This window comes from Epargyreus clarus, unplaced genomic scaffold (assembly GCF_041222505.1).
Source record: "Epargyreus clarus isolate Ecla_fem2 unplaced genomic scaffold, WU_Ecla_fem_2.2 ptg000023l, whole genome shotgun sequence".
Classification (NCBI taxonomy): domain Eukaryota; kingdom Metazoa; phylum Arthropoda; class Insecta; order Lepidoptera; family Hesperiidae; genus Epargyreus; species Epargyreus clarus.
The window spans coordinates 15,638,892-15,659,010 of record NW_027332230.1 but is presented as its reverse complement, the minus strand read 5'-3'; the positions used below and the strand labels follow the sequence as shown (position 1 = coordinate 15,659,010).

Genomic DNA, 20,119 nt, shown 5'->3' with positions numbered 1-20,119 from the left:
CTTACGCCGTAAGAAAAACAACAGCTTCGAAAATTTTAAAGAAATAGGCATTATCTATCAAAAATTTATACGTGTAACATCTTGTCATGAAATATAATATTATACAACACAACAACAACACAAAATTACATGGGCGTCGATCTGTCATCGAGAAAATAAAAAAATGAAAATAGTATAGCATCCGTTACTCGAAACAAGTATCTAAATAATTGCATTGTCAGTATCTTTTCAGTAGCGCATTAGTTAAGTACATTTTATAAAGTTGATTTACTCCGTGTATTGAACTAATGTGTTATGATACGAAATATTGAGTGGTTGGTCTAGATAGCGTGTAGAGTGGCAAGGTTCCTATTGAACCCATTGTAAAACGAAGTATCGATCTGGCCTCGTTGCCTACTTGTCGCCTTTTATTTTTTGTGTTATGTTTTTATATCTATCAAAATGTTAAAATGTAAATATTTGAATAAGTTTGTTTCTAAATAGAGGACAAGTAGAACGCTGGCTAAGTGCGAGCTGTAGACTTCACATATAATAGAGATCTTAATTATTTTTTAGATCTCTAAGAGATTCAGGTTTCCTCACGGTATTTTTTGTTCAACGCTAAATCAAGAGATAATTAATCAATAATACGAACATAAGTGAAAAATCAGCGCTGAGATTTATTCTATAGAGTTATATTTTAGATAATTAAGTAGGTAGTTGGCTTCATCGTCGTCAACCATAAACGTCCCACTCCTCTCAGAGTGAGGTTTAGGCCATAGTTCACTGCGCTGGCAAATTGGTAGACTTCAAATGAGATGAAAACTTTTTAAAGAAGAACAACTTTCAGGCGTGCAGATTTCCTCGTGATATTTTCCAACGTCGTTAGTCATAATTTATTTTAATTTTTTAGCGCTAAACTATCCATGCTTTTCAGTAACAGTCTAATATTAACTGTCTCCTTTACCGAACTGGAGGCCGGAGTATGACCACAAAGCGTTCTAACACCTTCAGAAGCATAATATGAAATAACTTGCTACAATTTACAACTTCTTCACACCTTATAAAAATCCAATCTCTTAAGTATACAAAGCGCCTGGTTTTTTAAATTATCTGACATTGCGTTGATTTAAATAAAATAAATCGAAATCCTCTCAATGGCAGCCGTAATTTATTTACGAAAAGCCGAGCAAAAGCACTTATTGGATAAAAATGGGCGGAGGAATAAAATAAAATTAGCAGGATTTGCAAATGCATAAACAAAGTCGGTTTTTTCTTTTAATTTAAAATACTTTAAATTAGATTTAAAGGTTTACTGTACTCTACTTGTTAGAGTTAGTTAGGAATACTTTTTTAGTGAATTTTGAAGAGAGAGAAAAGAGCATGTTGTTCATATGATAGTAAGCGGTAAGTGGAGTATATTATGTATTCATATAAATGTAATATAATTATAGACCTTGTTTAAGCAACCTAGCCGATCACAGATAAGAGCGGACTTTCCTAACACAGGTTTATGTAAACTAGGAGAGATGTATATTCTATTACGAGCTTTTGCCCGCGACTTCGCTCGCGTTACGAAGTAATATTTTCATCCCCTATTTTATCCCTTTGGGGGTAGAATTGATCAAAATCCTTTCTTAGCGGATGCCTACGTCATAACATCTACCTGCATGCCAAGTTTCAGCCCGATCCGTCTAGTGGTTTGGGCTGTGCATTGATAGATCACTATGTCCGTCAGTCACCTTTGAGTTATATATATTTAGATAGTGTTTAAATAAAAGATTTTTGATTTTGATTTTGAGTGGTAACTGTCGCGCATTGATATTTGTTATCTGCCATTTGTTGTTTATTTTTCTATGATGCGTTCATCAAAGTCATATCTCAAAATTTGCTCTTATTACTACTCCTACTCTTATTGACTAAGCTTCGCGTTTCCTTCCTTACTGTAGTTGCCCTATCCTAAAGACTTGGATAGAACCCTCGTAAAAATATCTGTATCTTTCCACACCTTTTAATCTAGAACATAACTGCGATTAATATTGTTATAAGCTACAAATAGGTAAGGTGGTGGGGCCTTTCGAATACAAACACGAAAGGGTCAATACCATATATAATATAATACAAGTAGTCAACTCACTTCCCAAAAAAAATCCTATATTAAATGTAAATACATCATTGTTAAATTTCTTTTAGTATTTTAAGAAATCTTTTCTGTAGGCGTAAAACGTCTATTGTGAGGCTAATGCATGCAAGTTGTTGTTAACAGGCTCTCTTTGGAGCTGCGTGCTGCTCTATCTACAACAAAGGAAGTCCTTTTTACTTCTTTTCTTTATCTTGTTATAAGAGTAGACATAAGACACGCTTGTGTTTACGTTACAATGAACAATGGCTTGTAACGTCGCTTAAAGACATTTTTAAAGTGTTTTGTTCTCAATGTAATCACTTGTAAGTTCTACGCCCACTACGACGTAGCATTTGTGATGCGCTACGACGTAGAAGTGCTACGCATCTGGAATTTTTAGTTGCTTTTAGTTGTGCATAAAGTTCTTTCATAGTTCTGTTATTTATTATTATTATTGTGTAAAAAAAATGTATATCTCATAAAATATCTTTCAAGTCCTATTTTTTATAATTTTTATCGCCAGATAGATTTAGCAAAAGTTATAGTACATTTAATTTAACTTAGTAATATCTATTAATTAATTAAATTTTATTATTATTATTTTAGCATACTTAGGTGACGTTTGGTGCACCTGGGTATAATTAAGATGCGCTACGACGTAGCTCGCGGTAGAATTTTTTCGGCAGCAAACCTACAAACATAATTTATTGTAATCAAAATTAAAAGGTGAATGGCCTGTTTAAACGATTTTTAACAACTTATGAATGAAGATACTGAAAATCATAGGTAGGTGACTATTTTATACCTCACAAAGGGTCTAGATCTCAACATCCAAAATAATAGGTTTCGTAGCGCAGCTTTGCTGTAATGATATTTCTAATTAACTTTCAGTAATGTACATTTCAATGGCTTTATTCATAGTTAGTAATTGTCAATTATAGTTTCACATTCAAATGCACGAATAGCTAAAATCCTAATGGCGACCAACGCACGATAGTTTTCATTATCAAATAACGTTGGTCAATTTAACAGAATCCCCTTTGTGCAACTGAAGTGGAGTAATTTGAAATTATTGGTTTCCAGAAACTAATTAAAATATAAAAGACGCTTTCTACAACCACAGCATACACAAGGATTCCTGTGTCGTGGGTGCCATGGACACACACAAAGACGAATACACAAATACCCAGACCCAGAACAGATATCCAAATTCATAATTATGTTCCGGTATATACCGGTATGGTCCGCGCTCCGGTCCGTGGGTCGTCAATAAGACTATATCCGGATTCTTTTTTACATTTGTTTCATAACACATAATTTGAATTGTTACGCAAACACCACTCTGGTCTGAGATGTAGGTTTCCGGGTTCTATTTCTAAGGCAGATGAAGATATAACATTGTTTTTTTTTTTGTTTGCTTGTTTCTGTGATTTGTATTTGTTTAAGATATGCCCGATACGGTAAGATTCCTAGTATCGCAGGTAAAGGAATTAGTGTAAAAAGAGTATTTTCGATAATATTATATTATATAAGATTCGATAATATTACATATTACAGCTCTAACTGATGAACTGATTGCAAAGTACAAATCTTTTACCAAATTCAAATAGAAAGGAGATCTTCCCAGAAATAGATAGAAGATGCTAAAGCAGAAATACGAGTGGCGGTTATTTTAGGATATTGAATTCGTGTCACCATTCTTTGTTAGAGTTCAAATCTTTTTTGCTTGGTGTAAAAATAAAACGTTGGTCCATTCATCACGTATAGTCTCTAAGAGGTCGCGAATTGGTAGACTTCACATAACTTTGAAAACTTATTTTTTTATAATTCTCAGATATGCAGGTTTCCTCACGATGTTTTCCATCACCGTTTAATCAAGTGATTATTAATTTCTCATACTCTCATAACTTTGAAAAATCAGAGAGGTGCATGCCTGGGATTTGAATCACGGTCAAGAGGCTTATCAATGCTTCATTACTTAGGAGATAATGAATACAATACCTATGTAAATTTTACTACTTACAGTACATTGTTATATTCAAGGGAATTCATTTTCTATTTACTTACAACCTTTGTTGAAAAATATATTTCTATAAAATTTTGAAAGCAGAGGTTTCATAAAATAATATTGACAAGACCAAAATTACCCCAATAATATCGCTAGAAGCAAATAATAACTGAAAAGATTCTCGTTGTTAGTACTTATTTTCAATAGAATGAGGCTTATACATTGAATACTTAATCCAACAATCAGAATCTTAATAATGTTTATTCAGCGTCACGCGCCATTCATAAATACCCAAATTTAGTATCGTTTGGCCTCATTTCGTAAATAATAATTTGTATGAAAAACTCGCGTGGCACATTTCTCGCCATATTGGTCCAGTATTCAGTGAATTATTTTTATTAATATGTTTTATATTAATTTTACATTATTGTTGTTTCTCTTTGATATTTACTTCAACATTGGTTGGTTACTTCGAGTGAAATCTTCCCAACTAATTTATAATTTAAATTTCGATTCTAATCTTTCGTTGATGGAAGACATCAACGAACGAATACAAGAGCAACAATCACCAGAAAGAAGGATTGGGACAAAAGAGAGAAAGATAAATACAATGTAAAACGGAGAAAGACATAAAATAAGAAGAATAAAAACGTGAATCAGGAGAAAAAGGATAAATAGGAGACATTGGACATTAGACAGATGAAATAAGCAAGAGACAGGAGATGGCGACGAAAGACAAGAGACCCAAGGCAAGAGGATGGATAAGAGAAGAGACAGGGGACCGGGATCACGGAAAAAAGCAAAGGAGACATGAAAAATAAAAAAAAAACATAAGATACTTGCTTCTTTCAAAACCTCTTTAAAAATTGAGGTTAGATCGTTACCCTATCAGGGAAGGTCTAGAAGGAAGACCTAGTTAATTAAACAATTCGTGTTCTTTGTGCGCGTCTGGGGATTATCTCGAGCTCCGGATTCTTTGCTAACAGCTTTTTCTCCACTTCCGCCATTAGGAACGGAGCGGGGATCTTTTTAGCGCTATTTGTAATTGTCTTAAGGAGGGCTTCATCAAACATTATATTTCAACACTAAACTATATGATATATTTTAAAAATTGATTCGTTCGAAACAAAATTGGTATTAATTATATTTTTTATAATAGTTGTCAATGTTTTTCTCTTTTTTTATTTTTTTATTAAAGAACATATTTTCTCTAAATAGTACTAATACAATGAAATCATAAGCTTTATTAGATTATTTTTGTGAATGTCCCTTTGAGTACCGAATCTTTTTCATCTGTTATCAACCTCGTACGATCTTATAACGACTAAGAACACATCCACGACACAAGTAATCTCAGTATGGAGATATGTACTCGTGTATAAATATATTTTTTTTGAACGCATGTATGTATGCCTCAATCTTTGGCATACCCTGCATCCCAAAATGCTTAAGAGATTTAACCATATGTGGTATGTTTAGATTCCTCTAAATTTTGGGATTGACATGGGCTATATTTATTATCAGTTGAAGATTTTTTGTTTTTAAATAATTTTCTGGTAAGCCACGGACACTTAATACTCGTGTAGTGTAGAATCATGTTTTTATTTTTGTTAGATATTAAGAAGTAAATGTTATCAGTTGACCGTTTGGATATTTGTTACTACCTTCTATGATAAAGTTTCATACTCACATAACTTATCAAGTACAATTCCAAACCAATATCGTGAGCTAGAATATGTAAAAGATAGAAAGCAAAACATTCTTCTTGCAGTTTTCTAATCTCATGGCAAGGCTCTTCAAAGGCCGCTCTGCCCCTTTAGAATCAACAACTGGAAATTTCTAAAGGCTACAGCTAAACGTAATAAAATCAGAAATAGATTCGCTTAACGTTTTACACTAGCTTTTTTATGAGTTTGAAGAAAAAAAGGGGCTTGGTAAGTGGTCATTGTCGCTAATGGACTGTAACCAGCTCCATAAAGCTCTGTAACCAGCCCTGACACACACACGTGTTGCTAGTTTTGAGAACTACGATTCGCCTCATTTGTTGATACGTTAATCAACATTTGCACCGAAACAAGATTTTTATAAAATACCAGACTGCCTCAAAATAATTACAAATATTATAGTCCGCGCCAAACTGCTAGTACGGTCTGAATATGGAAACGAGTCGCGTCGAATAGCAAATTGTAGATATTAGCGGGACGGAGACAGCGCGGGATCCCTATCGGCACCCGTCCGCAGCCCGCTCTCGCCCACGGGTTAGCTGCGTTAGTATGCCCTTACGTTGCTACGGAATATATGCTTGTAGTTGGGCACAACAACTTCAGAGCGGACTAGCAGTTAAGCGCGGACTATACCAATGTTACTTTAACAATTTAGAAAAATCGAACGACAACTCATTTGTGAAAAATCCATCAAAATATACATACGATCGAACATTACTCTCCTTCCTCTTAGTCCTTCATCCTTTCATGTCCTTTATATTAGTGTTAAGGAATTTGCACCTTGAGGCACACTCCTATTAATAAAAGTATTAATCAAAAGGTTACTTAAAGGGTCAATTTATTAAAATCCTCATCAGCTTATACTTTAAAACTAAATTTAACAAAACAGCTTAGTAACTTTTAATTAAAAGGTCTTACGTTAATACAATTGAGTTCTGAACAATCACCATACTAAGCTTTAACGCGAATAATGATAATGAATAATTCAAAATTTAAATGTTCTATTGAATGGAAATTTTAACGGTAATTAATTGTTGGGTATTGACAGTTATTATAAACGCCTGAAATTAATGTGGATTTTTAGAATGGATTCAATTACATGGGCGCATTATTATGTACGTTTTTGGAATAACAAATGCTGATAGTTTTAATGACGGCAATTATTTTTATATCCAGAAATTTAATGCCCAGCAATAATATCTTCCACAAGCGGGACAAGTCTGGTACATACCTCATCGTGATGCTCCAATGAGGTATTAGCTACAGTTACAGTTTTTGAAGGTGGTAGAACCCTCTGTGGTTCAACCCCGGCGGCACCACCCCTAGACATATTTCTGCCTAAGAAGGGCAAAGTTAAGCGCTGCTGTGAAGTGAAGTGTCTAATTTGAAGGGATACAGGAGATGATAAAGGAGATATACTTTTCCATTCCGGCTTAGTCCTCAGGAGTAGCGACGCATCTGTGACTGAACCTCAGATAGGAGTCTACTCCTACCTTGGGTTGATTACAAATGTCCAGGGATGGCAGTAACCACTTATCATTAAATAGACTGCAAGCTTTCCTACGTCAATCTTTAAAAAAAATAATGTATGCATGTAATACAATTTACCTTTCAAAAGTTTTATTGAAAGGTTTTCGGTTTCGGTAATGAGTACATAGGTAAATAACTCGATGCAATAAACCTCTTTATAAGCTTATGTGCATAATGCATTCAAAAGCACCAAACGCTCCGACCATAAAGAGGTACTCTGGCCATAAAACTGCAAATTCTAAACTATCGTTTGCAGTAACTTAGTCCAAACTGGTACCTTATTGTACAGTTATCTTCAATATATTTCACTCGTGGTACCATTGTCACGACGAAGTTACGATAAGTGGGAATCTTGTCTCGCAAGTCCAGCCCCGTCCGGAATTGAATGTAGTTGTCCTTGGCTAGCTGTGGCCAGTTACCATTTGATAGACTGCGCACTAGTTTACTGTATGTTTATAACGAAAATAAGTATTGTGAATTACAAGCTTAAGTGGCCTAAATTCATACCACTAAGTTTTCAATGCTTAGTATGCAAAATACGTCTCATAATAAAAAAAATCAACGGGTTGCATTCCGGGAGTCTCGTCAGAAGTGAAAACATTCGAAACCTAACCGGAATAAAAAATATAATAAATGAGACATGAAACTGACCGGATGTAATCTTGACTTTTGCAGTTTGCTTTGCCGTCTTACGAATTTTAGATCAAGCTACGTGTCCTGACGCAAGTTTAAAATTTATACCCATCACAAAAAGTACACAGCGTCGCTAAATATCCATTCATATTAAATTCCAAAAATCAAAAAGTATCGGGCATTTGAACCTAGGACTTTCGGCGTGAGAAGACTGTAAATATTTATATATCACTAAACTTTCTCTACTGCAACGCAAAATCCTTTTTTATACCAAACGAGGATCAAATTCATGCGAGTACCTACACCGTGTAATATTAAGCTGGATAAAAAGTAATAAATTCCTAAACACTATCGAGTTCGCAATCAAGTTTGTCTGCACAAAGGAGTGACGTCGGCAACGCATGCAACGGGATGACTCTTATAGGGTTGTCACTGAACCAATATAATATTATATAACATACTACTAAATTTTTTATTGCACAGACAAACTAAATGCAATCAAAAAATACTTTAATACCTTGTTTATATCGATAATTAAGTATCGGCATTTTTTATATTTTATATGGCTTTTTTCTTGTTTTGTTTTGATTAAAAAATACTTATTTACCATTTTCAATTTTATTACCGTATTACATATTTCGAAAGGTGTTGTAACGATCGTGGAGAAATGGTTATAAACTTGTTTATCTTTTTTTCCGAGCATCGCGTAAAAACTACGTGACTAATGACATTATTTTTTGTATTAAAAAGATTAGGATTGGACTTCCAAATATGATTTTGATATGTATTTTATCTCGCTTGGACAAGAAGAATCAGAGGTATAAAAAAATCTTGGGATCTTATATATTACAGAAATAGTTTATTTTTATTTTATTGGTACGTAAAAAGAAGCAATAGTTAATAAATTAGATAAATATTGGCACAACAGTGTCAATATTTGCCACCACGCAGACAAAGTCGAACGAAAAATAATATATTACGTATCGAAAATATGATGTTTATTTTCATACAATGATAATGCATATTTTACTTTAAATTTCTCCTGATAGTAGGCGGCAACCCTATTCTAAATTGCTGAGTTTGAATTACAAAGCAGTTGTTTCAGTAAGGACATTGTGAAACTTCTCAGAACTTTTATTTAATAGGTGGACAATTTGAAAGCATGGAAAAATGTTTTAACAAGGAAACAAGCATAGTTTTTGCGGAAAAAGAAATTTTCGAATCTCGTTTACGTTTTCCGCTTTATGCTCAGAGTAGGTACTTATTACTGCAATGTTATGTTAAACTATCTCTATCTATTCATGCATTGTTATCTTTATATCTCTATCTTTGGCTTTATCTATTTTATGAAATTGAAGTAACCAATGACCACTCACTTCTGTTCTAGCCGTAGTCATTGTAATCAACCCCAAATAGGATCGAAATCCTAGTAAAGGTCACAGAAGCGAACTTAACTACCTACTCGTGAATACTAAGATTAGACGTCTCATGTTCCTTACCCTTTCAACTAGGACACGGCTTACAAAATTACCATATCTGTACATTATGTAGAAACTTTATTATATTACACTACGTTATATTACATCACGTTACATAACGATTAATTTAATTATTTCCTGTAATGTTTTAATATCTACTTTAAATCAGTCAACGCGAGTTCTTCTTACCTGTTAAATCGGAATCCAGCTTGTTTATAAAATAACCTTATACACCTTGTACATAATGTAATGTGTATAAACTTTTAAACATTACAATACATTATATCACGTAAAATTACGTACACTCTTACCCTACAATATTTTAAGTACTTTCAACATAAAAAATGTCGACTCCTAGCCTATAGGCCTTTAGAACCTAGGCGTTAGGCATTTAGTTTTAAAAATCGGTTCCGAGAACGATTAAGTAATGTAAAACTTTACTGCTTAACAGGGTATTTCGTTAAAATAATATACGGCACTGCCTGCTGCTTTATGAAATAAATTTTTGTTTACTTGTTCGTTCAAAGTGCACTTTGATATTAAGTTTTATAGCCATCTGCAGTAAACTTTTAATGGCCACGAACTGCTGCAGTAAACTTGCAAATTTATTCACGATTTTATGCGAAGTCGTTACTTATTAGAATTATCGTTTACGACTACGTTTAGCTAAATGACAATACAAGCCACCAATACATTCTACTTACACTCGTATATATAATAGTTATTCAATTATTTTTTGCAATATGTAAATAATATTATAAAGTAAATATTACACAAAATTGAAACATGAAACAAAAATATGTACATAACATTGACAAAAAATTAACAAATAAATGTCTACATACGAGTGGTCGCGTAATAACAGAGAAAACCCTAAATTAAATATTGTATTTTATGACTATAATAAAATAATATCGATTTTTTGCCAATGTTTTGTATTGAATACTTCCGATATGTGATACAAATATGCATTTCTGGTGAAGAACTAATTAAGTTTTAATAGTCCGTGTTATTTTGATATGTAACTCATCTCACTCTTATTCAAATAAGTCAAAGCCAAATTAGTCCTGTACCGTTTCGCAGCACTCTTTCACATTTTACATACCACTTAACAAGTAGGTAAAATTCAACCCATAAAACTATAAGAAACTAAACCTTTGTCTCTTCCCACCTGGGGATTTGCTGAGATGCTCTAGAAAATTCGTTTGTCTGAATTATTTAAATTATATAGTAACCTCCAAAACAGCAGTAACAATTTCTTCAACATATTTTGACACATACATTATCAATTATTTTTCCACGAGGTAACCTTTGGAAAGACTTAAGCCAGTCTTGTTGTTTGTTTAATTATAACACGTTATCAGAGCATTTGATGTCAATATACTACAAACTAAACAAAGAATACTAGGAAACTATTATTTATAGTTTCCTAGTAATCTTTGTTTAGTTTGTAGTAGTATGATAATAACCTACTATTCTGATAAATATCTACTTAATTCATTTAACCAAACGTTGAAATACACATTTTATGATCAAACCAAATGTTTTTACACTTGTAAACCCACACAAGCATTCTGGAGCAGATACCATACCCATACACACACACACATTCAGATACTGAACAGAAATCTTAATTCATCATTTAGGATCGCCTCACCAATATCGAACCCGATATCTGCATATCAACGCAAAATGATATCCATTACGCCACACTGGTCATCAAAATAAGCGCATAAACAGACAACAATAACTTAATACAAATTTCCCATGTTTTCCAATGTTAAATATAAACCCAGTTCCAAAATGTAAGCAACGGTGTTGTCTATTTAAAAATTAACTGCGCTTAAATTACCCTTCTTTTTAAAATATCGAAATTTTACGCAATTGTACGCGTTAAAATTTCCTCTCGTGAATTTCCTGTGTCTAATTCATTATTTCCCAAAACCGCAGTAAGTGTAACTTAATTTACTTACCCTCTCTAATTCAGCATTAGCCACACACATGTGATAAACTGATATTTTAATATCTGCCACTTTAAGAAGAATAAAAGAGCATACTAAAAGCAAAAAATAAGTTTCGGTATAAAGTTCACTGAAAAATAGTTCGTAAACAATCGACGATCGGACCATTCGCGTATTCACGTGGAGCGGTTGAGCGCGAGACAACCGCCCCCCTCGACGGCTGCCTATCGACTGACAGAACCACAACACGTTCTGCCTGCCAAGCTGCAGTGATAACAGCGCATGCGCGGTGCAACCTCTCAACATCTTAACACGCAACTTTAAACTACCCGCCGATTAAACAAATCTCGCGCCTACGACCTTGAAATAAGCGCTGTAATGTAGGTAACCAGTTATTTGAGAAGCTTCAAAGAAAGTTGGGAGCACATGTTAGAACTCTGAGTGTTTGACCCTGGTTTTTAGTGAATTAAACGCTTGACTGAAAACGTCTTCTTTCGTCTTTCGCTTTGACTTTTCTTTGCTTTCGTACTTTCATATCTCTAATGTCACGGAAAAATATAAGTTTGAGTTTTCTCCTTTGATATAACTTAAACATTTTCGTCTTTTTAAATGTTTGAAGAGATTTTGAAAAGTTAGAAGTTTTTAATAGTAGTAGGCAAAGAGATTGGATTGTTGTTGTTGTTGTTGTTATGTTTAAGTCACTTTTTATGTAATGCTTAACATGAGTAGCAAGTAAGTATAGAGCCCGATTAATTTTAGTAAATATATCACCCATGGACATTAGAGAGTAGATATTTAATCACAGGCTTATAAAATATTAGATATCTGAAAATGAGATCGATATGTAAAAACATTTGCGATACGGTTTTAACTTTACGGGCAAACTTATCTTGCTTTTACGTTTATGTATTAAAAAAAGTGTGTGTGTGTCAGCTACGACGCACGATTGGAGTTTACTCCTTACGAATGATAATTATGATATATATCGAATAGAAAAAAGGTTAGGTAAATGAACGCATCTGCTAAAATGATAAGAGAAACAAACATATATCTGTAATTATTCGGATTATTTATATTACTTCAATAATGCGTATTACATAAAGTATGTTACAAAATAATATAAAATAGCGCCATCTAGTGGCAAGTTTTATAAATTGTAAGTTTGCAAGTTTATCAATCTATGTATTTTGGTTCCAAATATTATAATGGTAACTTAATATAATTGTTTATATTAAAGTAAATTTTAATATAATATAATTATTTATATTTAAAACAATGTTAAACGTTTTATAACTTAAAACTTAATAATTATAATTTCTTTGCCATCTATAAAATATCCTTGTTGCAATTTACGGATGAAATTTATATGAGACTCAATAAACATGTTATTATATGTAATTTGGATTGTTTCTGAATGTTTTATAATTCTAGAATTCATTTAAAACGTATTGCTAATTTTATATAACTTATTTTGAACATAATTCATTAGCAATAATTTTGTAATAAATATTAAATAATACTGTTTTGATTTTGCCCGTTTATCGTTGATAGATGGTGCTGATCAATAATGCATCCATTTTTATAAGTTAAATTAATATATCAGTAACTTACAAAAGCCTCTTTATGTTAAAAACTTATTTTGCTAATATTATATCTAATTCAATTGCTTACTGATTTTATATGTTACTCTTCTTTAAAAACGTTCATAAAAGATTGTTAATCATATTATGGCGCCAATGTTCATATTTTTCACAGTGTTTATAAATGATCAAACCTATAACTTAATTTATGCAAAAATGTAAATAAATTAGTTAATGACGTTTTAATGTTTTATATATTGCTAATTATTTTTATTGTAATAATTACTTTCATATGGGATTTGAACTTACTGTATTTTAAATTAATAAAAGCACTCTTGATTCATATTTTGGTTTCCGTTACGCCTCAACTTTTCGTGTTACACTTGATTTTACTCCTCATAAAATTTCCGTACCGGGCCTTATAACTCAAATCGTTTCTTAAGGAGTAAACTCCAAAAAACCCATAAAAATCTTAAACTAAGCAATAAATATTACTAAACAAATTTATAGCACCATATCTACCCTCAAACATTCACGATAACACTCGCACCCAATAAATAGCGGTGATCATTTAACTTTTCACCCTCCACTAACCCTATAATGCCATAAGCACTCCCCATGGCGTGTAATACCCCATGGTATCTGCACCCCATGAATCTTCACCCCACTTGTCGTTTACTCAGTACCTTATAAGTCAGTTGTCACAGCTAACACGGTACATAAGTCGAATATAAGTTGAGTGGTTAAGTTAACCTCGAGATCTTATCTGAGATCTCAGATCAATGCTTGTATACAAGTAACCTTTTACGTCAAGATGTGTATAGGATACAGTGCACCGCGCTGGCCAAGTGCGGATTGGTAGACTTTGCACACTTTAGAAATTCACGCTAATAGGTTTCCTCACGATGTTTTCTTTTACCGATGAATCTAGAGGTAATTGATTTGTCTTCCATAGACATAAGGCGAATTTTATATTTTGAAACATTAGCAAATAAGCTTGCCTAGTGCGGAATGGTAGACTTTGGCAGACTTTAGAAAAAAAAATCGGAACTTTTACGCTAATAAGTTTCCTCGCGATGTTTTCTTTCACCATTCAATCTAGCGGTAATTAATTAGTCTTATGTAGACATTAGGGAAATTTATATTATGAAATATTAGCAAATAAGTTAATAGTGAGAATTTATTATTAAAAATCGCTAATGATAGAACCATTACCCAACCTCAACTAGAGTCGGGGCCGATTTGCATTTTTTAATTGTATTAACTGTTAAACGACTTCCCTTCAAGATTTAGGGAGCGCTCTTGCAATTCATTTTAGAGGCCATAACTTGAGAATAGTAATAAAGTATCTAGGATTCAATTAAGTTTTGTATTGTTTCTGCCTTTCAAATTGTGTACGTAAGCAATTGTTTTTTTAACAAACAGATAAAAATAAGAGGTAAGGACGAAATAGGTCTTTTTATGGTTTAACATAAAGGAATTGGTTATTTTTATGTTATGGGAGTACTAATACTACCCGTGGCCTTTGAAATGAAATAAAATATGTTTATATTGTTAGATAATAAAATTCCATATTAAAATTTATCAGGTAATTCTTGAGTTATAAGCTTGCAAATATACTAATCATTCAAATTACTTTTGCATAACGTTTGAACTGGAATGTATAAAATAATAAAAATATAATATTTTCATTAAAAAAAGGTATTACATACACACAATCTTAAGTGTACAGTCCACAGATTTGAAAACAATTCCAAATAGATAAACCCAAAACAACCGCGCTTCTATAATAGGACTCCGTATAAATAGGATGTAAGCTATACAGAAGCTACTAATGTAAAAGTTATATAGAAAATTTCACCTTTCAACCTAACAAAGTATCAAAATAAAGTCTTATTGGGGGAGATTTATAAAAATTCCGAGGCTCTCAAATTAAACGTATATTAAGCGGAAACGACTGAAAGAAGGGTTTATCCATTGTCGCTGGAACGGACAATGGAATATCGCAAATTATTGACGGTTCCGTATCCGTGGAATATAAATGGAAGGAATTCTTTTGATGACATTTTTCCAGATTTAATTCCCATTATTACGAATTCTCTTTTACGGCATTTCCTATCGCTATCTTATTTTGTTAAATGAAACGTTAGTTGCAGATTTTACCATCAACCCATTACTGACCCACTGGGCAATCTCCTCTCAGAATGAGAAGGATTAGGCCATAGCCCACGGCGCTGGCCTAGTGCGTGTTGGTAGACTTCACAAACCTTTAAAATCTTTATTTTACATTCGTCAGGTATGCCGGCTTCCTCGCGATGTTTTCCTTCGCCGTTTAAGCAAGGTATAATTAATTACTAATAACTTAATATAACTTTGAAAAATCAGAGGTGCGTGAGAGATTTGAACCAAGGTCCCCTCGATCAAGAGGCCGAATTTCTTAACTGCTTGTGGCTATCACTGCGTGTTGCAGATCTTGCTAATTTATATTTCTTTAATAACTGTAGCTACAGCTAGTAGCTTTTAAAAGATGTGTGTTATGGAGTTTCTTCTCCATAACGAAACACCTTGTGAAGTGGTGGTAGTTGCTTTGACATTCAAAAAGTGATCTGTAAAGAACCTATTTTGAATAAAAAAAATTGATTTGATTTTGATTTACAATCAAGTATGTATTCCATTATAATAAAAGCTTATATAAAATATATGATTTGCTTATGATGCGACCATCTTAGTCGTCTGAAGTATAATCGCATTTTCAATTGGCTTCAGTTAGAGGTGCTTCATATTGAGTTCCTAAGAACATGTCCATGGGCGATAGTCAAAACTTACCATCAGATAGACTGTATGCTCACTTCTTTTTTCTTTTATATGATTGAAGTAATCTATTAAAAATGTAGAGACATAATATTTTGAGAAATGGTAGAGTTCGTAGGTACAGCCTTGTCTCTACAGTATCTAATAACACATCCGGTTTACACGTTACGTCGCACAGGATGGGGAATGAACTTCCGGTACGTCATGAGCTTTGCACGAAGCCCAAAAGAGCTTTTCTTCAAAGCCGGCGACATATTTTACGGTACATAAGTACCAGGAGTACTTAGTTCTGAAGGGAGGTACATAGGTCTGAAGTCGGTGCTCAAATATATTTCGTTGGATAACGACGTAAACAGCGTGTCCAAAATGAACGCTGACTTCAGAAATATATACTAAACCAACATTTATTTAAATTATTTTTTACTTTGTAGTAACGCAGAAATCGGTTGTATTTTTGGTTAATTGCTTTTTTTACAATTGTATTAATTATTTTTACTATGTCAGCATTTTCTTTCCACTCGAAAAATAAAGGAATACCCAATTTAAAAGCGACATTAGACATTGGGTCTAATCTAAAATTTGTGGATCTTGAAAGCGACCATTAAAATGTAAGTGGCAGTAAATAAACCGTTTGCGATGCGCCGTGCGACGCGAACGAAATCTAATTCTTTAATTATAATATGCAAATCTTGAAAATCAGCGACAATCAATGGGGCCCTTGGGATGGTATTGTGCAGAAAGATGGGGGCTCTATGAGGGGCACATTTAAGGAGGTATTTAAGTTGCAATTTTATGGCGGACTTTTTTGATAAAAATGCAAGACTCGTCATTAAATTTGCCAAGTTAAAAAAGTACTTTAAAAGAATTACCATAGATATAGGATGTCATAGCGAAAAAAATCTAATTCTATGAGAATTCGTTCAAAACAATCAAACAATTCGTTGTTGTATGTTATGATGCATTTAAATTATCATTTTTTTAATTCTTACTTTGAACAGGTTTTAAACTTATTACGATACAATTATCATATATAAGAAGTTATTTCGGAATAGTAAGAAATAACTGTCTAACTATTCCGAAATAATATAAGAATTCTATCTGGTATCAATTCAACATGCGTTTTTACTCGTAATACCTATTAAGTTGACAAATTAATAGGAAAATTAGATTTCTTTTATATGGTACCAGCGCACTTAAACAATAGCACATCAGCTTTCGAGTATCATAATTAAATTATGTATATAGTGTGGTCTCCTTCGAACCATAGCACTTGAGTATTAATCAGTGTTTCAGATACAGGATAGGACATTGACCTTTGAATATTTCAACGATAAATAAATTGGCAAAACTGCATTTCATTGTAACAGGGCTTATATTTAATTGTTTTAGCTTTAATTCGGTTTAATTGAGAATGGGTACAATAATTTATTTTCTTAATTAAGTGGCCCGCATGAATCCTGTCTAACATGTTAATTCCCTCGGCGTCTGGAGGGAAAATTATTCACTTGTTACCAATCGAACAGCTTTGAAGGTATTTCTCAAAGATGAGGGATTAATTCAATAGAATTTGACAGAATAAGGTATCAAAATATCGATAAAAGGGACCATAGAGACCCAAAATTTTGTAGTATACAAATTCGTGTCTGTGTCTATACACATGTAGAAACAGTTTTTGTGATATTCTATAATATTACAAAGACTGTTTCTACCTGTTCAGTTTACCTGATAGAATGTGTTCACTGAATTGCCATTACATTGTAGAAATCATTATTAATAACCAGGTTTAATTAAAATCAAATTTGGCGGAATATATTTGTAGCTACTTTGTGTTATAAAATATTTTTTCCGAAAAAAAAATATTTGATAATAATAACGAAAAACAGCTATTCTTACTCTCTTATAGTCGATTGCGTTCTAGGGTTTCCAGCTAGGAGAAAATCCCAGCAATAAGATAAATTGGATTACAGACATAATCCTATTTCAATTTAGTATGACCTCTCACTTTCGCTGGAATCAATAATTCAAACTACAACATTAAGTTATGTTAAGTTATGTTATGTGTATTAAGTTATATTTGGTTTAAATATCTATGACCGGCGTTGTTTAGTATAATATAACGGAGACTTATTCGATATTTATTTTTAATATTGGTCTATCAAAGAAGCATGTAGTTCACCTGATGGTAAGTGGCCACTGCGACGCATATATATTTGTAATAAATCCCATAAGAGTCCTACCTGTACCCTTACCATGAGTTTTAACGTGATGACAAATATGACTGTTTTGGTATTTGTTTATGTATATGCCCATACAATTTCCAATCAGCATAGCGGTTTGAAAACTCTTGGTAACGTCAGTACGTCGGCCATAGACGCGTTATTAGTTACTATCCCTAGGGACAAGTTGTTTCGCCTTTGATAAGTATGTCCTCCTTACCACACTCGCCAAACCAGAATAGAGCAGCGCTAAATACTAATGTTATTAGGTACAAAAGATGTTGCGGTGGTGCCTCCTAAGACGAACCACAGAGAATTCAACCACCTTTAAAGTATTAAGTAAGTATTATTCAATTAGGCAGACATTTTTTGTACAAAGAGCAAGTTATATACATGAAATTTAAAGTAAGAAAAGTAAAAAAAAAAATATATAAGTAAAATAAGCCATTTAAAATTGCCGTGTGAGGCATGGCTCCCATAACGCTGGCGGCGTTACCTTGCTGCACGGGAAGACTTAATCTTTGTGCAAAGTAGCCGCCAGCTCTTTGGTCACCGGAAGCAGTCACTTGAAATTATTATTCAATTGAAATTATTCATTGAGTAGGACAATAAATTGTCTGGTCAATGGTTGAAATTATTGTTTACTTATTATAAGCTATTATTATATCAACTAATTCAAATCATCGCTTTATTCAGTTCAGCGCAGCTCAAAGTTAATTTAAATTACAATGTGTAATTTATTTAACACAAATGAATAAATGAATTTATCGCATCAATACTCCATGCAAATACAATGTGTAACTTAAATCAAGGTTTTATTCAAGTGTGTAATTATTTAAACGCACAAATAAATATTAAAATGTTTAACAGTAATGTATCTTTATTTTTTTTATATTTATCTATTAAAAGATCAGGTCAAGTGATAGAGCCTGTGGCACTTTTTAATAAGGGGCCGTTCATAGATATTTCAACCAAATATAATTATATTACTACCGACTAAAGATGCATCCTTACCCCTAAAATTAAGATGAAACGAATCGTATGTCTGTACGATTTTTAAACCAGAACAGTTTAAAACAACAACATAACAATATTATTGTAAGGAAATAGTTGTAATAGCATTGCCGCAGTACGCGAACCATCTCTAACATACTAAAATAAAAACGGCATTGCAATCGAGCGAGTTGTACAACAAAGTCTAAATGTTATTGCAAGAATGTGCCGTTAAGATAAACCTATACAAGTAACACATACGTATACTAAAATCAACAGTTTATTCGTTGACTCGCCACTTACAACGCAAATATTGTTCAGGCGGTCCGCAGAACTGTGGGATAAGCATATTGTGTTGTTTAGATTACTCGCTGGGGTGAAACGGATTAGGTATGTTTGATATACTCGTACATACGCCAGTAAGGTACAGTGAAAATGGGACATAATTGTACCTTGGAAAATTGGTACAATAATGTGGTCTTGATTTTAGGTGCAAGTTTCTGGCGTAGTGGCAGGCTGACTAACATTGTGAATAAAAGGATTGTATTCGTCAGGAAACTTTTGAATTTCAAAATTATTTTTACTTAGTCACATTGCAAATTACTTAATTCATTCATTAAATTGAATCAATTTGAAATTCCGTGCCGTCGTTAGGTAAGGGTTCGGTTATCAATAGCTCGGTACGATATAAAAATCGGCGACTTACACATATATGTATGTTTAAATTATTAATTTTATTAAGACACGCAATTATTATGTTATTGTGTGTGTGCTTATATTTATTTAAGGTGTTCATAATACGAATTTCACCTGTGTAAATACTGTTAGTCTCCTTTAAATGTAGCAGATACATAAATAAATTATACTTTCTACAAAGAAAGCGAACGCAATTTACTTTTAAATGAAAACGAATTTTATCCGCCTTTTAGTTTGACCAGCCTTTTGTAAAACAAATTTTAGTTTACTCACAGACTCGCCACTTACAAAGTAAATATTGTTTCGCCGCCCGCAGAATACCAGTGTAAGCACTCTAAATATAATACTCTATTTAGTTTTAATTAAAAGTAAGTGTTAATTATGTACC

The 20,119-nt window shown here is 32.8% G+C and overlaps 1 protein-coding gene across 2 annotated transcripts in view; it reads right to left on the bottom strand.

The window, feature by feature from the left end:
• Positions 1–11,654, bottom strand: part of LOC140751658 (protein O-mannosyl-transferase TMTC1) — a 159,853-nt gene extending 148,199 nt beyond the window's left edge. For both annotated transcript variants that reach the window (XM_073085632.1, XM_073085633.1), the window contains exon 1: positions 11,448–11,654. The gene's annotated coding sequence lies outside the window, so the exon portion shown is untranslated. The remainder of the gene's footprint in view (positions 1–11,447) is intronic.
• Between the last annotated feature and the right edge of the window lie 8,465 nt (positions 11,655–20,119).